The 22381-nt window shown below is 42.9% G+C and overlaps 1 protein-coding gene across 4 annotated transcripts in view; it reads right to left on the bottom strand.

Moving 5' to 3' along the window:
- The window catches only part of SH3RF2 (SH3 domain containing ring finger 2), a 133331-nt gene that overhangs the window by 47295 nt on the left and 63655 nt on the right, over positions 1–22381 (bottom strand). The gene's annotated exons all lie outside the window — the stretch shown is intronic.

Below are 22381 nucleotides of genomic sequence, written 5' to 3'. Positions count from 1 at the left end.
GATTAAGCTCAAAATCCCCACAGCTGCCAGGGCATGAGCAGGCAAGGCAAAAGGATGAGATCAGCAAAGCTTGGCAGCGACACCCTTTATCTCGCTTACGTGGCATTCGTTGAGACCCCATAGCCTGCCTTCACCTGCTCCCTCATCTACCCCACAGATCCCTCCCTCCTTCATTCACTTACGTACTTATTTCTTTGTTCACTTCCTCATTCTTAGAAGAATTCTCTCCCTCATACACTCATTTATGTCTTCTTTCTTTCATCAAACCCTTCAATCACTCAATTATTCATTAATTCATACATTTATTCAGTCACTCGTTTATGTTTATTGACTCATATACTTTTGTACATAAACATTCGCTTTGTTTCACTCACTTCCTCACCCTCACATTCAACTAACATTTACTAAACATTTCTCTATGGCAGGCTCACTAGGATTACTAGGCTAACTAGGTTTAACCCTGTGTGGGGAGGCATCAGGGGGCACTAGTTATCTTATCCTTAGGAGCTAAAGGCAATAAGGCAGCATTTATGTAAATTCCAAAACAAACTGTAGCGTGACAAATGTGCCCCTGGAGGCCTAGATGGATCGTTGTGGGTTCAGATGATGCCCTCTCAGGCATCCAGTGCTCCTTCTTCCCTGCAGGGCTGAAAGTGACCAGATACACACATTCTCACAAAGGCATTAGGGATCTCAGAAGTTGCTAGACCAACAGGTATTTGCATTTTAAAAAAAGAGAGAGAGGGCAATGTTTAACCCAGGGGTGAGCAAACTTTTCCTGTAAAGGATCGGATAGTAAACCTTTTAGGCTTTGGGGAACATACAGTCTCTATCAAACTACTCAACTCTGCTGTTGTAGCAAGAAAGCAGCCCTAGACAATATGTAAAGAATGAGCATGGCCGTGTGCCAATGAAATTATTTTTGGACATCGAAAATGGAATTTCATACAATTTTTACATGTCATGGAATATTACTCTTTTCATTTTCCCTCCAACCATTTAAAACTGTAAAGACCATTCTTAGCTTTTGCGCCATACAAAACCAGGCTGCGGGCTGCATTTGGCCTGTGGGCTGTAGTTTGCCAATCCTGTTTCAGCTCAAAGAAATGAAAGAACAATGGACAATTTCCAGGAGCCAATAGCAGAAACCATTCGGGGTGAATAGTCCATCCCCAGGCGACTGCTTTCTCTACTTATGTAGAGAGATGAGGGCCCAGCAAGGGCCTAATCCCAGGCATAGGGAATATGAGTTCGAAAATAAAGGATAGGCATTCTCTGACCTTATTAATGCCCTGCCCACTTGAAACTGATGCAGGAGAAAGATTAAAATAATGAACTCTCTCTGTGACCCAGTGTATGCTGGTTCAAATACGGTTAGGGTTTTTCTCCACAGTGCTTGCCCAGGACTTGGCACATAATAGGGACTCAGTAAATCTTTACTGAATGAGTGGATAACGGGCACGTGGTGGGCACACCATGCTCGTGAAGAGGACCAGGAAGGCTGTGAGCCTTCTCTAACCAGTGGCCGGCTCAGGCCGAGGCAAAGGCGGCGGAGCACCGGAGCTCGGTCGGCAGCTTGGGCCAAGCCCGGTGAGTGGGAAGGATTTGTTCGCACTTTTGACACTGCCCTCCATGTCCTCAGAGATGCCCTAGCCTCAGTCATGAGAAAAGCACATTTTCCCTAGCCGGAGTGTCTGGAAACAAACTGGCGTTTGCAATATTCTTTGCATATGTAAGCAGGTTTTATTATGCATCTAGTTATGCAATTTTTCACCAGGGCTTGATTGTTTTGGAGTGGGAAGAGAAGGAGAAGGATGGATAGTGTATCTCCCAAAGCTTGTGCTTTGAAATACAATAAATGTTTTTTTTCTACGAAAGAAAATGGCCCATTTCCTTGGGAGTTTCTCTTTTCTTTTTTGAGAACATTGTTACTCACCAGAAATAAAATTCCTTAAGCATTAACAAAGGGTTGTGAAAGGTTGTGATATCTTGCTTTTCCATGAGAACAATTTGTTAAGAACATGCCTCTTTGTGCCCTCTGTAGAAAGCCTCACCTATGGAGAAGATCTGATTCTCAGCTCAGGCCCTGAGAAAGCATACAGCACAAGAGCGTATTTGCTGAACAAACCCAGATGACCCCCTACCCAATGTAGCCCCCAGACAATGCCAGCTACGATGACACAGGATCACTGAATCTTGAATTATGGGCTTGTACACAGATGGCAAACATATGGCAGGTGTGCCTCCATTTCCTACTCCTGAGCCCATGACAGACATTGCCAATCAATCCCATCATTCTTTCCCATTGAGCCTGGCTGCTGCCCCAGAATCTCTCCTAAATTCTTACTGTGGACAAACAAGTCAGCATGTGAGAAGCCCCACTCCTGCCTCTTGGGTGGAGAAAGAGCATGTGCTCGGAAGAGAGAGAGACTTGAGTTCTGACCCAAATCCTGAAATGTACTTCTGAGTAACTTGAGCTAGTTACTTAGCCTCTCTGAGTCTCAGCGCCTCCATCTAAAGTGGAAATGATAACATCCATTTACAATGCTTACAGACACCAGGATCTATATAAGATCCTGGCACTGGGTCTGGCACCTGCTACCCATGCCATCCAATTAGCTCCCTTCCCTCTGAGCTGAGCCAAGTGGAAAGTGGATCTGTTCCAACAATGCAGTCAATATACAGATCCCTTCAACTTCTCCAGCCAGGGGCACACTAGTCTCTGTTTGCACATTCCAGCGACTGCACTGGCAAGTCTACGGGTCCCACCTTTGGAAAGCTCCAGTTTTCTCTAAAGCCCTTATATTCTCTTTTTCGTGTGTGAGGAAGATTAGCCCTGAGCTAACATCTGATGTCAATCCTCCTCTTTTTGCCGAGGAAATTGGCCCTGGGTTAACATCCATGCCCATCTTCCTCTACTTTATATGGGATGCCGCCACAGCACGGCTTGACAAGTGGTGCGTTGATGTGTGCCTGGGATCCGAACCCGTGAACCCTGGGCCACCGAAGCAGAGCACGTGCACTTAACCGCTGCGCCACTGGGCCAGCCCAGCCCCAGTTTTCCCATTTTAGGATGAGGAACCTGAGGCCTCACAAGGTTAGGCCACACGGCCAAGGTTCCTGTGCTATTAAGGAATGTCTGTGCCCCACGAGTTTCTCTGTACTACACTCCTTGTCCCTGCAACCCTCTTTTCTCTTTCTCTTGCCTTTCTATTTTACTTTACTTCTCTTTTCTTCCTTCTTGCTGAATTCTATGAGAGAGTGTGTGTGTGTGCGCGTGAGAGAGAGAGAGAGTGTGTGTGCATGCATGTGCTTGTGTGTTGCATTCTGCAGTGGCCTTGGATATCAGTTACCCCTGCTTCTGGCTCCCAGAGCTAGAGTCTGTGCTAAAACATCTGAGGGGCAGGCTGGGCCGCTCCCTCTTTCACCTGGGCAGGGCTGGGTCTCCTGAGTGCCTTACCTGCCAGGATTAATTGAGCAAAATGATGATGTAACGTTTAACCTCTCATTGGAGAAATGCTGAATCAAGGAAGCAAGCCGAGCAGAAGGGTTAATTACTAGACCTGCTCTGGTCACCAGAAACCTGAAAGGCTTTTCCCCAGAGGACCTCAGGGAGCTTGGGCAGGGCCAGGGATCCAAATGCTGCAGGCGTCGCAGTGTACCAGGAGTACTGGCGTTTTCCGGCGTGACTTTGGTATAAAGGGAATTGGGCCATCCGGGCAGAGGAAAGGTGCATCAGGGCCTCACCTGGCCTCCTTTTTTCACCTGGCTGACTTCTGTTGTCCTTCAGGTCTTCACCTGAAGATCACTTCCTCCAGGAGGGCTTCCCTGAGCTCCCAGACGAGGTGGGCCCTACATCACAGACTCCCTTCATTCCCTGTCCTTCAACCTCATGGCACTTGGCATGCTTGTAATCTTGTGATCAAGTGTTTATAATACTTTGTTTAGTATTTGTCTTCCCTGCTAGCCTGGAGGTTCCACGAGCGTAGGGGCCATGTCTGTCTTGTCCGCTGTGCCATCTCTGCCTGGTGCATGGGGAGCACCCAGCAATTCTTTGTTGGTTGCTTCACTGACGGGCCGTGAGGGGCTTGGGCGACCAGAACCCACTATACCAGGTAAAGACGGGGCTCACAGGAAAAGCTGAGAGGTGCATACAGAAAATGGGGGACAGACGGCCTTGCCTCAGTCTCCTCCACGCTGGACTCCTGCTTTATCCAGTCTTTTTTCCTGCAGTCATGCTTGGCTTCCCTCCCGTGGGTTCCCCCTGGGATTACAGCTGAGGGTCTGAGCTGAGCGAGTACAATTGCCCCAGGGGCCCCTAGATAGAAGCCAAAAGTCACACCTTTCCTACTTCCAGGATTGTCACTGCTTATCAAGGAAGCAAAGGGGCTTTTGGAAGCCTCTGCACTCCAAGGCAGGCTCCAACAGCTCACCATTCTGAAGTGTGTGGCTGGTAAATGTCATTCTCAGCAAGGCCTGTTCGCACAGGCCAGCCCTTGGGCGGTGGGGATGGGGGATGATTACAGCTTCCTGACTTGACCCAACATTAATAACGGAGCGAACATTTATTGAGCCATTTACCACTGCCAAACCCTATTATCTCATGTACTTGCATTGCCTTGTTTTATCCTCACAGCCATCTTATGAAGTTAAAAAAAAACAAAAAAAAAAACACGACCACGTTGGTTCCATTTTACAGACAGAAAAACTGAGGCCTGGAGAGATTATGTAACTTGCCCAATGTCATACTACTTAGTAAGAGGCAGAGTGAGAGTCCCATCCCAGAGCTGGCTGACCCCAAAGCCCACATTTTCTCACAATACTGCCTACACTGAGAAACTCTTCGCTCAAAAGTGCTTTGCCTCAGAGAACTGTACGTGACACCTGCTGGGGCTGATAAAGCTTTGTGGCAGCCAGGAAGGAAATAGGCCTCTTGTGTGAATGTGTGCTTGAGCAGAAGGAGCAGTCACAACAGTGACCATCATTAACTAAATAACAGAAACAGCTCCTCCTGTGTTATCTGCCTTCAGAGTGTGCCGTTAACTAATTAAGCAACATAATACCCTGCCAGGTCAATTTTATCACGGTATCTAGAAAAGGAGAAAACTGGGACCTGGAGAGGCAAAATGCCTCGCCCAGGGCCACGCAGTTAATGGGTGGGAGCCGTTGGATCAGATTCTCTTAGGGCTAACTGGCGAGGCGATGGCACGTCAGGTGGTGATGGCACCTATCTTGTGCTAATAATGGCTACCACAACCTGGGACTATGTGGCCCAACGATGGGGCATTAAATGATAGAGGGACTCTTGGTTCTGTCTTAAATTGCAACTAGTTTATTTATTTAATTTTTGGGGGGAAGACCTTGAGTCTCTTATGTAAATATGTTTTCCTGATAGTTTTCTTAAATGTGAAATGAGACAAGATCACCCCCATATCTGTTAGTAGTTGTGAAAAATGCACCTTAGGGAATTCAGATGGGAAGGATCACGTAGATTTTAGATGTTTGGCTCATTCCCTGCCATACACCAAGGATTCTCCTCAATGGCACTAATGATGATATGTTCTAAAAGCTCTGCTTGGAGGAAAGAAGGTAACAGCAATGGCTACAGCTTACTGAGTTATGGCTAGTGCTTGCAAAGACCCTGCATGGAAGGACTTACCCATTTTGCAGATGAGGACACTGAGGCTCAGTGGGGTAAGGTACTTAGTCCAATGTCACTTAGTTATTAGGTGGCAAAGCCATGGTACAAAGCTTTGCCTGACTCAAAGCATTTTTTTTTTGTGAGGAGATCAGCCCTATGCTAACATCTGCCAATCCTCCTCTTTTTTTTTTTTGCTGAAGAAGACTGGCCCTGGGCTAACATCCTTGCCCATCTTCCTCCACTTTATATGGGACGCCGTCACAGCATGGCTTGCCAAGCAGTTCGTCAGTGTGCGCCCAGGATCCGAACTGGCGAACCCCGGGCCGCCGCAGGGGAGCGTGCGCACTTAACCGCTTGCACCACCGGGCCAGCCCTCAAAGCCTTTTTATTTATGCTAAGCTGCCTTCCTCTACAGGGAAAAATAAAAAGCAAACTCAAACCCAACAATAGGTTCCACAGGCTCCTTCAGCATTTTCAGTATTTAGTTTCTAACAATCTATGTGATGGGAGAAATTTCTCCTTGTAGCTCATGAAATCCTTCATGTTCTGATTTATGTTCCTTTCCTCTTCTGAACTCAGGAATACAAAACCAGTATATAAATCCAAGTTGGGAAAAATAAAGTCATCACTGTTCCCACATCAACCTTGAAGCCCTCTCTTCTCCAGGCTGAAGAAACCTAGGCCTTTTTTTCTTGGTCTTACCTGAGGTGTGGGACCCAGACCTTAGGAGGGGCAGGAGGGTGAACACACGGCTGATGGGGCCAGGACGCTGAGGCCGGGCTGAGGGCAGGACTAAGGATGTAAACAAGGAGAATGGCATAGGCAGGCAGGGGGAGAGTAGCCCAGCTGGCAGCGGCCAGTGGAAAAAGGAGTAGCAGTTCAGTGATGGCAAACACGCCAGGCGAGAAGGTGGTGAGAGATGAGTGCTGTCTTTGAGTGAGAGGAACGCCCAGGAACAAATAAGAGAGGCAGCGAAAGAGAAACAGAGAGAGAGGAGATAGTGGTTGAGGCATGAACTTTGGATTCCCCAACATGCGCTGAGGCCTTATGATGTGCAGGTTTGTAGATCACTGTGAAATAATTTAGGGAAAACTCACAGTATAGCATCTTACAAATAATTAGTTCTTAGAAAGTGGTAGTCAATCTTACAGAAGATTTGCAGCTTAAAAAAATTCAGGAGGAATGATAGATTTGGAATCTCACCATTTTGCAACCTCAAATGAATGTTCACGACCTCAAATCATTAGGTGAAATGCTAATGGGAAACATAATGGATGAAGGCAGAAAACATCTGAATCTGAATCAATTTTAATGCAAAACGAGAGGCACCCTTTTTATATGTAAAAGAATGAATTTGGACCCCCTACCTCACAACATATACAAAAATTAACTCCAAATGCATCATATACCTAAATGTAAAAGTTTAAACTATAAAACTCTTAGACGAAAACGTAGGGGTAAATCTTCGTGAACTTAGATTAGGCAATGGTGTCTTAGATGTGACACCAAAAGCACAAGCAACAATGAGGAAAGTAGATAAATTGGCCATCATCATGATTAAAAGCTTTTGTGCTTCAAAGGACACCACCAAGAATGTGAAAAGGCAATCCACAGAACAGGAGAAAATTTTTGCAAGTCATATATCTGATAAGGCATATGCATCTAGAATATGTACAGAACTTTTAAACTCAAGAAGAAGATAAAAGCCAATTAAAAAAGTGAGCAAAGGATATGAATAAACAGTTCCCTGAAGAACACATCTCCAATAAACACATGAACAGATACTTAGCCATCAAGGAAATGCAAATCAAAACCATAGTGGATACCACTTCACACCCACTAGGATGACTATCATAAAAAAGACTGATAATGAAACAAGTGTTGGTGAAGACGTGGAGAAATTGGAACCCTCATACACTGTTGGTGAGAATGTAAAATGGTGCAATCATTTTGGAAAATAGTTGGCAGTTCCTCAAACAGAGAGTTACCGTATGACCTAGTAATTCCACTCCAGGGTATATACGCATATGAAAACACGTCTACACAAAAACTGCACACAAATGTTCATAGCAGGATTATTTATAATAGTCAAAAAGTGAAAAAAACCCAGATGTTCATCAACTGATGAATAGATAAACAAAATTTGGTATATCCATGCAATGAAATATTATTCAACCATAAAAAGGAATGAAGTATTGACACATGCTACAACAGATGAACCCTGAAACATTATTCTAAGTGAAAGAAAACAGCCACAAAGGACTGAATATTGTATGATTCCACTTATATAAAATGAGAGAATAGGCAAATCTGTAGAAACAGAAAGGAAATTAGTATGCCTAGGGCTGGGATGGGGATGGAGGGAAATGGGGGATTTGGGGGGAGATGGCTAAGAGGTGCAGGGTTCCTTTTTGGAATAATGAAAACATTTAAAATTATGGTGATGGATACATGATTCTATGAATATGTTAAAAGCCATTGAAATATGCACTCAAAACAAGAAAAAAACAAAAAAGAAGTCTTTAGCACTATCTATGGTATTCTTGCCAAAATCAAGCCTGAAGCTGATTAAGCCTCTAGAACTACTAGTTCACAGAAAGCACAGGGGAGAGAGGAACACATTAAACAACACTGCAAAGATGCAACCAGCAATATCCAGAATGTGGACAATTCAACAAGACAAATGACTTGGCTTTTTTAACATGTACATGGCAAAGGACAAGAGAAAGAGAGAGAAGGGGAACCTGTAGACTAAGAGAAATCTGAGACACATCACCTCAATGCAAGGTGTTTACCTCATTTGGATGCCATCTAAATAACTCAACTGAGGGGCGGAGTCAAGATGGCGGCGTAGGCAGACTCTGAACTCACCTCCTCCCGTGGACACAGCCAATTTACAACTACTCGTGGAAAAATTACCCCTGAGACAGAACTGAAAACTGGATAAGAGGAACTCCTGCAACAACGGACAATCCTAACTGGGGTAGAAGAGGCAGAGACTCCCTTCGGGAGAGGAAAAACGCCGCCTTCACAAGCCGCCAGCTTCACGGCCGCCGGGAGCAGCTCACAGGTACGCAGCCTCCCTGGAGGCGAGGGGCCCTGAGCCGGGGAGCGCCCCCGCTGTGGGCATTTTGTGGACCCAGCACAATCGAGACCAGCGGCATAATATCTGACTTTGCCTGCTACTAAAGCATTGGGGAGCACCCCCAGAAAACCCGGTTCACAAAGAAACTAAAACTGGCTCTTAAAGGGCCCGTGCACAAACTCACCCGTTCCAGAAAGCATCCTAAAATCACCAGAAAGAAAGGTGCACAGTGCTTTGGTGACAAGAGACTCACCTAATAGGCCCTGAGTGCATTTCGGTGAGGGGTGAGACCTCTCCAGGGACTGGGACATTGGCGGCGGCCATTGTTGTGGCCTGGTGTGAGCGTGCTGACACAGACGCCATTGGAGTTCTCCCTGAGGCCTGCTAGCCCAGGGTCTGCTCCACCCGCTAGAGCACCGATTTAATCCAGCTCAGCCAGGGCAGGCAGCCCACCCTAGAGACTGGCCCCCCCCAACAACAAGCCCTCAGGCAACTTGTGGGCCTGCATAGATTGGTGACTGGATTCTCTGCAGCCTGGCAACTGAGCCGACTTGAGCGGGGCAGGGTGTGCACAAGGAGCGGGTGGAGAGTGTGGGGCGGTGGCGGAGTGTGTGGGGCTCCCGCCGTGGAGAGACTGGGTCCGCTTGGGGAGGTCGAGGTGCTCACACGGGGCAGGACTGTGTTGACTGTGTGTGTGGACCTGTGGGCAACAGGGCTTGTCAGCTGCAGAAGACTTGTGCTTCTCAAAGACCCACATAGGAGGTTTGCCCCACCTTCCAAAGCCTGAAACAATTGGGTGCTCCTGTGCCTGAGGGCAGCTTGGGGAGGTCGAGGTGCTCACACGGGGCAGGACTGTGTTGACTGTGTGTGTGGACCTGTGGGCAACAGGGCTTGTCAGCTGCAGAAGACTTGTGCTTCTCAAAGACCCACATAGGAGGTTTGCCCCACCTTCCAAAGCCTGAAACAATTGGGTGCTCCTGTGCCTGAGGGCAGCCCCACCCAGCTGCAATCCTCAGAGAGCTGACAAGAGACCTAATAGGCTAGAGGCTTACAGCAATTGTAAGGCCCTGAGCCTAACAACCTGCCACGCTGGGGGCCTACTCAGTTAAAAGAAATACTGCAACATAAATGTGGTATTAGAACTTGCAGCCAACTGTGCTGGGGCTCCCCACACCTGATAAAGAGACTGAAGGGCCCACAACAACTACAAGCAGCTGAGCATTACAACAGCTGGCCAGGAGCATAACTCGGTCTCCCTGGGTGCCTACAGGGAGAGCTAACAGGCCACAATAGAAGGACACACGTAGCCCACATAGGGGCCACCCCTGGAACATTGAGAACTGAGGGAAGCACACTGGAAGCCTCCTAAGGCATCACTTACATAAGGTCACCTATCCAAGAGCAGGAGACATAGCTGACCTACCTAATACGTAGACACAAGCACAGGGAAAGAGGCAAAATGAGGAGGCAAAAGAATACATTCCAAGTAAGGGAACAGGAAAAAACCCCAGAAAAGGAACTAAGTGAAACAGAAATGAGCAACCTACCCGACAGAGAGTTCAAACTAAGAGTGTTAAGGATGCTCACTGATCTGGGGAGAAGAATAGATGAACTCAGTGAGAATGTCAACAAAGAAATGGAAGATATAAAAAAGAACCAATCAGAAATGACGAATACAATACTGGAAATGAAAAATTCATTAGAGGGACTCAAAAGCAGAGTAGAGGATACAGAAGAACGGATCTGTGAGCTGGAAGAAAGACTAGAAGAAATTACCCAAGCTGAACAGGTAAAAGAGAAAAGAATTAAAAAGAGTGAGGACAGTCTAAGGGACCTCTGGGACAACATCAAGCGCACTAACATCCGTGTTATAGGTGTCCCGGAAGGAGAAGAGCGAGACAAGGGGGCAGAGAATCTATTTCAAGAAATAATAGATGAAAACTTCCCTAACCTAAGGAAGGAAACAGACATCCAGGTACAGGAAGCACAGAGAGCCCCAAACAAGATAAACCCAAAGAGGCCCACACCAAGACACATCATAATCAAAATGTCCAGAATTAAAGATAAAGAGAGAATCCTAAAAGCTGCAAGAGAATGTCAAGTTACAGACAAAGGAAACCCCATAAGGCTATGAGCTGACTTCTCAGCAGAAACCTTACAGGCTAGAAGAGAATGGCACGATATATTTAAAGTGCTAAAAGGAAAAAACTTACAGCCCAGAATACTCTACCCAGCAAGGTTATCATTCAAAATGGAAGGAGAGATCAAAATTTTCCCAGATAAGCAAAAATTAAAGGAGTTTGTCACCAAGAAACCAGTGCTACAAAAAATGTTAAAGGGACTGATTTAAAGGGAAAAGAGAAGACCACAAATAGGAAAAATTATCTATTTCCATGATAAGAGGGAAATGGATACAAATGCACAAAAAAGAGGTTAGATATGATATCAAAAACATAAAAGGAGGGAGGAGGGGAATTAAAGAGTACAGCTTTCAGACAGAGGTCAAACTAAAGTGACCATCAATTCTGTATAGAAGAAGTAAGGAACAGAGAAGGACTACTAAAACACTGAGAAAAAAAAAAAAAGTTAAAAAATGGCAGTAAGTACATACTTATCAATAGCTACTTTAAACATCAATGGACTAAATGCTCCAATTAAAAGGCATAGGGTGGCTGACTGGATAAAAAAACAAGACCCATATATATGCTGCATACAAGAGACACACTTCAGACCTAAAGACACTCAGAAACTGAAAGTGAAGGGATGGAAAAAGATACTCCACGCAAATGGCAATGAAAAGCAAGCTGGGGTAGCAGTACTCATATCAGACAAAATAGACTTTAAAACAAAAACTGTAAAAAGAAACAAAGAAGGGCATTACATAATGATTAAGGGAACAATCCAACAAGAGGATATAACACTTGTAAATATCTACGCACCCAATGTAGGTGCACCTAAATATATAAAGCAATTATTAACAGACATAAAAAGAGAAATAGACAGTAACACAATAATAGTAGGGGACTTTAACACTCCACTTACACCAACAGATAGATCATCCAAACAGAAGATCAATAAGGAAACATTGGCCTTAAACGACACACTAGAACAGATGGACCTAGTAGATATATACAGAACATTCCATCCAAAAACCGAAGAACACACGTTCTTTTCAAATGCACATGGAACATTCTCCAGGATTGATCACATATTAGGCCACAAAACAAGTCTCCATAAATTTAAGAAGATTGAAATAATACCAAGCATCTTTTCTGACCACAACGGTATGAAACTAGAAATCAACTATAGGAAGAAAATCAGAAAAGCCACAAATACATGGAGATTAAACAAAATGCTACTGAACAACAACTGGGTTAACGAAGAAATCAAAGAAGAAATCAAAAAATACCTGGAGACAAATGAAAATGAAAATACGACATGCCAGAATTTATGGGATACAGCAAAAGCGGTTCTAAGAGGGAAGTTTATAGCGATACAGGCCTATCTCAACAAACAAGAAAAATCTCAAATAAACAATCTAACAATGCACCTGAAGGAACTGGAAAAAGAAGAACAAACAAAGCCCAAAATCAGTAGAAGAAGGGAAATAATAAAAATCAGAGCAGAAATAAATGAAATAGAGACCAAAAAAGCAATAGAAAAAATTAATAAAACCAAGAGCTGGTTCTTTGAAAAGATCAACAAAATTGACAAACCTTTAGCTAGACTCACCAAGAAAAAAAGAGAGAAGGCACAAATAAGTAAAATCAGAAATGAAAGAGGAGAGGTTACAACAGACACCTCAGAAATACAAAAGATTATAAGAGAATACTATGAAAAGCTATATGCCAACCAATTCGACAATCTGGAAGAAATGGATAAATTCTTAGAATCATACAACCTTCCAAAACTGGATCAAGAAGAAGTAGAGAATTTGAATAGACCAACCACCAGTAAGGAGATCGAAACAGTAATCAAAAACCTCCCCAAAAATAAAAGTCCAGGACCAGACGGCTTCCCTGGTGAATTCTACCAAACATTCAAAGAAGACTTAATACCTATCCTTCTCAAACTCTTCCAAAAAATTGAGGAGGGGGGGAAGCTCCCTAACTCATTCTACGAAGCTGACATTACCCTGATACCAAAACCAGACAAGGACAACACAAAAAAAAGAAAATTGCAGGCCAATATCACTGATGAACATCGATGCGAAAATCCTCAACAAAATACTAGCAAATCGCATACAACAATACGTTAAAAAGATTATACACCATGATCAAGTGGGATTTATTCCAGGTATGCAGGGATGGTTTAACATTCGCAAATCAATCAACATAATACACCACTTTAATAAAATGAAGAACAAAAATCACAAGATCATCTCAATAGATGCAGAGAAAGCATTTGACAAGATACAGCATCCATTTATGATAAAAACTCTGAATAAAATGGGTATAGAAGGAAAGTACCTCAACATAATAAAGACCATATATGAGAAACCCACAGCTAATATCATCCTCAATGGTGAAAAACTGAAAGCTATCCCTCTAAGAACAGGAACCAGACAAGGATGCCCACTGTCACCACTCCTATTTAACATAGTATTGGAAGTCCTAGCCAGAGCAATCAGGCAAGAGAAAGAAATAAAAGGGATCCAAATTGGAAAGGAAGAAGTGAAACTGTCACTATTTGCAGATGACATGATTTTATATATAGAAAACCCTAAAGAATCCACCAGAAAACTTTTAGAAGTAATAAATGAATATGGTAAAGTTGCAGGATACAAAATCAACATACAAAAATCAGTTGCATTTCTGTACACTAACAACGAAGTAGCAGAAAGAGAAATTAAGAATACCATCCCATTTACAATTGCAAAAAAAAAGAATAAAATACCTAGGAATAAACTTAACCAAAGAGGTGAAAGATCTGTACACCAAAAACTATAAAACATTTCTGAAAGAAACTGAAGAAGACACAAAGAAATGGAAAGATATTCCGTGCTCTTGGATTGGAAGAATTAACATAGTTAAGATGTCCATACTTCCTAAAACCATCTATAGATTCAATGCAATCCCTATCAAAGTTCCAACAACATTTTTCACAGAAATAGAACAAAGAATCCTAAAATTTATATGGAACAACAAAAGACCCCGAATAGCTAAAGGAATCCTGAGAAAAAAGAACAAAGCTGGAGGTATCACACTCCCTGATTTCAAAATATACTACAAAGCTATAGTAACCAAAACAGCATGGTACTGGCACAAAAACAGACACACAGATCAATGGAATAGAATCGAAAGCCCAGAAATAAACCCACACATCTATGGACAGCTAATCTTTGACAAAGGAGCCAAGAACATACAATGGGGAAAAGAAAGTCTCTTCAACAAATGGTGTTGGGAAAACTGGATAGCCACACGCAAAAAAATGAAAGTAGACCCTTACCTTACACCATACACAAAAATTAACTCCAAATGGATTAAAGACTTGATTGTAAGACCTGAAACTATGAAACTTCTAGAAGAAAACATAGGCAGTTCGCTCTTCCACATCGGTCTTAGCAACATCTTTTCAAACACCACATCTGACCGGGCAAGAGAAACAATAGAAAAAATAAACAAATGGGACTACATCAAACTAAAAAGCTTCTGCACAGCAAAGGAAACCATCAACAAAACGAAAAGACAACCTAACAATTGGGAGAAGATATTTGCAAACCATACATCTGATAAGGGCTTAATTTCCAAAATATATAAAGAACTCATGCATCTCACCAACAAAAAAACTACCAACCCAATTAAAAAATGGGCAAAAGACCTGAACAGACATTTCTCCAAAGAAGATATACAGATGGCCAACAGGCACATGAAAAGATGTTCAACATCACTAACTATCAGGGAAATGCAAATCAAAACTACAATGAGATATCACCTCACGCCCGTCAGAATGGCTATAATTAACAAGACAGGAAACAACATGTGTTGGAGAGGATGTGGAGAAAAGGGAACTCTCATACACTGCTGGTGGGAGTGCAAACTGGTGCAGCCACTATGGAAAACAGTATGGAGATTCCTCAAAAAATCAAGGATAGAACTACCATATGATCCAGCTATTCCACTGCTGGGTATTTATCCAAAGAACTTGAAAACACCAATTTGCAAAGGTACATGCACCCCTGTGTTCATTGCAGCGTTATTCACAATAGCCAAGACTTGAAAGCAACCTAAGTGCCCATCAAGGGACGAATGGATAAAGAAGCTGTGGTATATATACACAATGGAATACTACTCAGCCATAAGAAACGATGAAATCCAGCCATTTGTGACAACATGGATGGACATTGAGGGTATAATGCAAAGTGAAATAAGTCAGAGGGAGAAGGTCAAATACCATACGATTTCCTTCATTAAGTAGTAGATAATAACAACAATAAACAAACACATAGGGACAGAGAGTGGATTGGTGGTTACCAGAGGGGAAGGGGGGAGGGAGGAGGGTGAAAGGGATAATTCGGCACATGTGTGTGGTGATGGGTTGTAATTAGTATTTTGGTGGTGAACATGATGTAGTCCATGCAGAAATAGAAGTACAATGATGTACACCTGAAATTTTTACAATGTTATAAACCAATGTTACTGCAATAAACAAAAAATTAAAAAAAAAAAATAAATAACTGTAAAAAAACATTTATAAGGCAAATGTGGACATTTGAACCCTGCCTGAACATTTAATGTTTTAAGAAATTCTTGTCCATTTTTTTTTTTTTGTGAGGAAGATCAGCCCTGAGCTAACATCCATGCCAATCGTCCTCTTTTTTGCTGAGGAAGACCGGCCCTCAGCTAACATCTGTGCCCATCTTCCTCCACTTTATGTGGGACGCTGACACAGCATGGCCTGACAAGCGGTGCGTTGGTGCGCGCCCGGGATCCGAACCCGGGCTGCCAGCAGCGGAGCGTGAGCACTTAACCGCTACGCCACGGGGCCGGCCCCTTGTCCATTTTCTAATGTGTGATAATGGTATTATGGTTATGTTAAACTCTTAGAAGAAAATACTTACTGAAATCTTTAAAGAGATACTGAGATGTGTATGGATTAAATGATCTGATATCTGAGCTTTGCTTTAAAATAACCCAATTGGGGAGCAAGTTCATGAGTGGAGACATAACTGAAATCAGACTGGGAGATGTATACAGGAGGGTTCATTATACCCTTCTTTCAAATTTTATATATGCTTGAAATTTTCTGTTAGAAAAAAGTTCAAAGCAATGTACAGGGTGGTGCTTGAAAAGAAATCTAGCAATGAACTGCTAAGAAATCTTGACTGCTAAAATTCTTAATAATAACAACAAAAATAAAAGTGGTAGCCAACCACTTTACATCTTTTGATTTTCCCAACAACTTTGTGAGGTAGGGGTTATTCCTGTTTTTTGATGAAAACCGAAGGTTAGAGTGGCTACTGACTTGTCCAAAGTCTCACCATTGGGATGGGGAAGAGGCATCTGGGTCTAAGGCTGGAGTGTTTCTCCTGCACACAACACTGCTTCTCTAGATGGCTCGTGATAGTTCTTTCCCCTGTGGGATCTGGCAGAGCAGAGGGCGGCAGACGCCCTTGGGACCTACCTTATGTCCTTTCTTGCTTTCAGACATCTGCCAGGGAACTTCTGCTAAGGCATTAACTGATCATTTATGAGAACAGTTTAAGGGGCTGTCTCCTCCCAGGGAATACACTTAAAAATTTTACAAACATATTTCAAGCACCTATTAGGCCCCCTAAAAGGCACTTTGGGGCATATGATGACATGGAACAGAATGGTTTGAGGGGACAGATGTCCATTTAATGGAGCCTCCCCATTTTTCTACCCAGAACTCTTTGGGACCTCTCCAGTCAGTTCAAGAGTGCTCTGATAACTTCATTTATGAGTAGGGATTTGTTGAGTGAAAATGTAAAGATGAAAGAAATTTATATTGGGATATATCAATGCAAGAATATAAGCATAGGATATATTTATTTCTGTAAATTACCTTAGAAAGAGGATTAGCTAGAATCTTAAATATAAATTAGCACTAGAGGTGTGTCCATAGGACAAAAACTATCTTAATACTAAGTAAAACCCATCTCTCATGGCAGTCCCGAGTACCATAAAGTCGGGTTGGGAGATTCCTACGAAAGATGAAGACAAAGGGAGAGGATCTGGACTTGTAGTTCAAGCTCCTAAAAATTACTTTATGCAGAATATTTCAAATATAAGAATGAAAGGGGAGTTGGCTTTCTAGATCTCAGAATTCCCCAAGGTGCAGGACAGCTCATCTTCCCAGGAGCCCAGGAAAGATGCTTGGACTTGTCATTATCATCCTGGGATGGGATGGAGGAGGCGTGGGGGAGGGAATCGCATTCCTTAGTGACTGCCTTTTTCTTCTCTGTCTGATCTCTTGTTTTCTGGGTAATCAGAAGAGGAGAAAAGGATTGGTAATTATTTTAAAAAGTCAGAGGCCTCTGTCTTTGTTTTTGATTCTTGAGGCAAAATGTGTTCTTAGAAACCTTTATTGTGGTTTTGCAAAGTCAACAACATTTTAAACAAATAAAATACCACCCTGCCCTTAAGAAGTTTTCAATCTTCGTGAGCATGGTGATAAGATATATACGTGGTATGTATAGTACCAAGAAGAATGTGTTATAACTCGAGTATAGGCATAGCTCGGAGATATTGCGGGTTTGGTTCCAGACCACCACAATAAAGCAAATGTTACAGTAAAGTGAGTGACATGAATTTTTTGGTTTCCCAGTGCATATAAAAGTTACATTTACACTATACTGTAGTCTATTAAGTGTGCAATAGCATTATGTCTAAAAAATCAATGTACATACCTTAATTTAAAAAATATTTTATTGCTAAAAAATGCTAACCATCAACTGAGCCTTCAGTGAATAATCTTTTTGGGGGTGACGGGTCTTGCTCTGATGCTGATGGCTGCTGACTGATCAGGGTAGTGGTGGCTGAAGGTTGGGGTGGCTGTGGCAATTTCTTAAAATAAGACAATAATGAAGTTTGCTGCATTGACTCTTCCTCTCACCAACGATTTCTCTGTAGCACGCAACGCTGTTTGATCGCATTTCACTCACAGTAGAACTTCTTTCAAAGTTGGAGTTAATCCTCTCCAACCCTGCTGCTGCTTTATCAACTAAGTTTACGTAATGTTCTAAATCCTTGGCTGTCATGTCAACTATCTTCACAGCATTTTCATCAGGAGTAGATTCCATCTCAAGACACTACTTTCTTTGCTCATCCATAAGAACCAAACGCTCATCCATTAAAGTTTTATCCTGAGTGTAGCCACCTTCATTAATTACCTTAGCTAGACCTTCTGGACAAATTGCTGCAGCTTCTACATCAGCACTTGCTGCCTCACCTTGCACTTTTATATTATGGAGATGGCTTCTTTCCTTAAACCTCAAGAACCAACCTCTGCTAGCGTCAAACTTTTCTTCTGCAGCTTCCTCACCTCTCAGCCTTCATAGAATTGAAGAGAGTTAGGGCCTTGCTCTGCATTAGACTTTGGCTTAGGGGAATATTGTGGCTGGTTTGATCTTCTATCCAGACCACTAAAACTGTCTCCAGATCAGCAATAAGGCTGTTTCACTTTCTTATCATTCGTATCAAAGTGCACTGGAATAGCACTTTTAACTTCCTTCAAGAACTGTTCCTTTGCATTCACAGCTTGGCTAACTGTTTGGCACAAGAGGCCTAGCTTTCGGACTGTCTCGGCTTTTGATGTGCTTTCCTCACTAAGCTTAACCATTTCTAGCTTTTGATTTAAAATGAGAGACACGTGACTCTTCCTTTCACTTGGACACTTAGAAGCCATCGTAGGGTTATTAATTGGCCTAATTTCAATATTGTTGTGTCTCATGGGATAGAGAGGCCCAAGAAGAGGGAGAGAGATAGGGAACGGCTGGTCGGGGGAGCAGTCAGAGTACACACAACATTTATGGATTAAGTTTGCCGTCTTATATGGGCGTGGCTCGTGGCACCCCAAAACAATTACAATAGTAACATTAAAGATCACTGATCACAGATCACCATAACAAATACAATAATAATGAAAAAGTTTGGAATATTGTGAGGAATACCAAAACGTGACACAGAGACATGAAGTGAGCAAATGCTGTTGGGAAAATGGCACCAACAGGCTTGCTCAATGCAGGGTTGCCACAAACCTTCAATTCGTAAAAAATGCAGTATCTGCAAAGCACAATAAAGCAAAGCACAGTAAAACGAGATATGCCTGTATAAACAATGTCCTGTGAACAGCGCGGGGAGATAGTAATTCTGCAGGGATGGAGTGGCGAGAGCTTCCTTGCAGAAATGATACACATACAGGGCGTTGTGGGTATGGACATGATTGTGACACACAAACGCACCAAAAGTAAATTCCAGGAGGAACAGCATTTATTTATTCAACAAACATTTGTTTATTGCCCAGAATAATGCAGGTACTCTGCTGGGTACAAGGACAAAAGGCAAAGAGGTGGCCTAGTATATACCGTGCTTAGGACTGTTGAGAAGATCACTTCAACTTTTGTGTGTGTGCATGCTCATGTGTGTGTGTGTGTGTACGTATATGCACACATCTGCATGTGTATGTACACATCTGTGGTGTGTAGGGAGGTCTGGGGGTGCTGGAAGGGGGAGTGTAGCTAGGTCACGGAGGTTCTAGAATGTCTTAACTTATTTAGGGGAGAGAGCACACATCTGCCCTCAAATCCTGGCTCTGTTCCCAGCTTTGAAACTTTGGGCAAGCTCCTAATCTTTCTGTCCCCATGTTTTCCTATTTGGTAAAATGGGCACACCAATGACTACTCTGAACAGTTGTGAGGATAGTCATAATGTTTGTAAATCATCTATTATAGTTTTTAGCTTTTCATGGCCACACAATAAAGCAGATATTACTGCTTCTGAGGACTGTAGGGAACCACTGGTGGTTTGGGGAAGAGAAATGGCTGAATGGATTTGGGTTTTCAAGAGATGATTATGGAGGCCAGATTGGAAGAGCGGTTGGGGGTGAAGGGTTGGGGGGTGAGGTGCAGTGATTGAGCAAGGTTCTGTGAGACCAGGAAGGAGGCTGAAACAATAGTTGAGGCAAGAGATGAGGACCAAAACTAAGGCTGTGGGATGGAATGGACAGAAGCAATAACTATTTAGGCGGCAAAATGAGCTTGCTGACTAACTGGATGTAGGAAGTGAGGGAAAGGGAGAACTCTGGAATGATGACAGGCTTTGTAGTTGTACAGCAGTTCCACTATCCCGGATCTGAGATACAGAAGGAGGGGCAGGCTGAAGGAGGGGGTTGAGGGAATTGGTAGTGAGGTAAGGTGGGGGAGGAAGAGGCTGAGTTCCCTGGGGGGTATACTGAGGGAGCAGAACCTCTTAGGAAGCCCAGTGTTAGAGAAAACAAGAACACCTCAGCGTTCTGTGAGCGTGCAAGATAGGACAAACAGGCTCCACATCCTGAGCAAGTCAATTTTAGAATCACCAGGGCAGGCCTGGCAATTGTGACTTCCCCTTAAGAGGCATTGTTGAAGGCCTTCTTTCTAACTGGTGTCCCGGGCAATTGAATTTCTTTCTCCTTGTAAGGCATTCCTTCCCTAGACCTAGAGATAATCAGACCTAGACAGACCTAGAGATAATCTCCAGAACTCTCCCAAAGGCCAACTGCATTGGTTCCAATCCTTCTACTTAACGTCCTCCAGAGCAATTTTCCACGGAAACTGCTCAGCCTCTTCAGGTCTAATCCTGAATTATTTTCAAGTACAGTTGTTTTTAGTCCAAAGTTTGTCTTTGAGGTCATTTCCTTATATTCTAGCCAGATGTGTCAGGTGGTTTCCCACAGGTGGGAAGACATAATGATAACAGGAAAACAAAATTCCTTGCTGTGGCTTCCCTTTACAAGAAGGTAGCAATTGCTACCCTTTGGTGTTTAAGACCCAAAACACAATCCAGGTCTTTTCTATACCATAGGAGGGGGACAGGGCTGTTTAACTGGGATGATTTCAGAAAACTGACTCTTTAACCCTCCTTTATCTATCTATCTATCTATCTATCTATCTATCTATCTATCTATCTATCTACCTACCTATTATCTATCTATCTATCTATCTATCTATCTCTATCTATCTATCAATCATCTCTCTATCTATCATCTATATATACCATTAGTTTCAATAAATGTTTGAGATTATTATTACTGATCTTGTTGTTTTGGTAGTAGAATCCCAAGTACTCACCATGGTTACTATTACATTGTAAGCACTCAACAGATGTTTATTGGTTGTAAGAGTTACACTGACCTATGATCTTTCTACAGGAAACTATTTCTCCTCCAGTCTTCCCTAAGTATATGTCACCACCATCTGCCCAGGTGTTTAAGTCAAAAGTCTGGATTCCTTGATTTATTGAGCACCTACTCAGGACTAGGCACTGTGCGGGGTGCTGGGATGAAGAAGGTAGGGGGAGCTTGATAAGCTAGATCCAACTACAGCTCTCAAGGAGTTAGAGACAGAGGAAGCAGGAGACCTTGTCATTTGTTCAGCTCTCCACTCATCTTTGGCTGTAGCTCATAAATGGGACTTTTTAAGAGTGTGTTTTTGACAATACCTGGGCAAATATGTAGAAATACTAATAACCCAAAGCCATCTGAATTGAGAAGAGGCTATCAATACTATGCATTGGTTCCCTGGGAATAAGATATGCAAAGGCCATACTTTGGAATTCTCACTTTTTGTAAAAACTAGGAAGGAATACTACTTGTTTTGAAACCTACTAGGATTCTCCACTCCGGTCCAGCCTCTCTGTAGAGGAGGCAAACGACCCAGAAGGAGAATTAAAAAGGCAAATGGAAAGTGGCTCTTGGCTAAATCTTTTGGGAAGCCAACTTACCACCGAGTGAGCTAGCTTCTATCTACTGAGTGTGGGCTGTACCTTATATATCCATGTCTATATATAAAGAATGATTTCAGAAAAATTCTGTTAGTCTTTGGCTTAGTTGTGAGTCATTAGGCCCCCATTTTAGAGTGCGTGTGTGTTCACGTGTGTGTGTGGTGGAGGGAGAACTTTGGGCACAAAGCGTGTATGTACTTGTAAAAAAGCATTTGGAATTTGTGTGTTGGAAGCGAGTTTTACGGTTTCTCAAGCAAGGAGAGCGTACATGGAGAGCAAAGTGTATTCGTGTGTATGCGTCTGTATGTAGTGCAGACGGTGGGCAGAATTACATGAACAGTCAGCCTCTTAGAGATCCAGACAGTGGCAGAAGATATAAAGTGTTGTAGGAGGTGATTGTTTTCTTTTTAGACCAGCACACAGGTCTTTGAGGAGCCCTTGACTTTCTCCTCCTCCTCGTCTTGTTAAAAAGGGATTAGAGTCCAATTAAGCCATTTAATCCCAAGGTAGAGACTCATGTTTAAAAACAAGACTTACAGCTTTTAAAAAAATACATCAGTGCGAGTTGAGGTTTGTCCTTTCAAGTTGCCACCTGCGTGGCTCCAAAGAGTGTTCTCAGCAGAATACCCAACATGCAGTTCTTCTTAATTACTTTGCCTCATACCTCCAGTCCTTCACCTTTTAAAGTACCCTTCAACCTAAATAGCCACAGGCTGT

Source organism: Diceros bicornis, chromosome 1, assembly GCF_020826845.1.
Source record: "Diceros bicornis minor isolate mBicDic1 chromosome 1, mDicBic1.mat.cur, whole genome shotgun sequence".
Taxonomy (NCBI): domain Eukaryota; kingdom Metazoa; phylum Chordata; class Mammalia; order Perissodactyla; family Rhinocerotidae; genus Diceros; species Diceros bicornis.
Note: the sequence above shows the minus strand (reverse complement) of the source record. Positions and strands in the feature narration are given on the sequence as shown.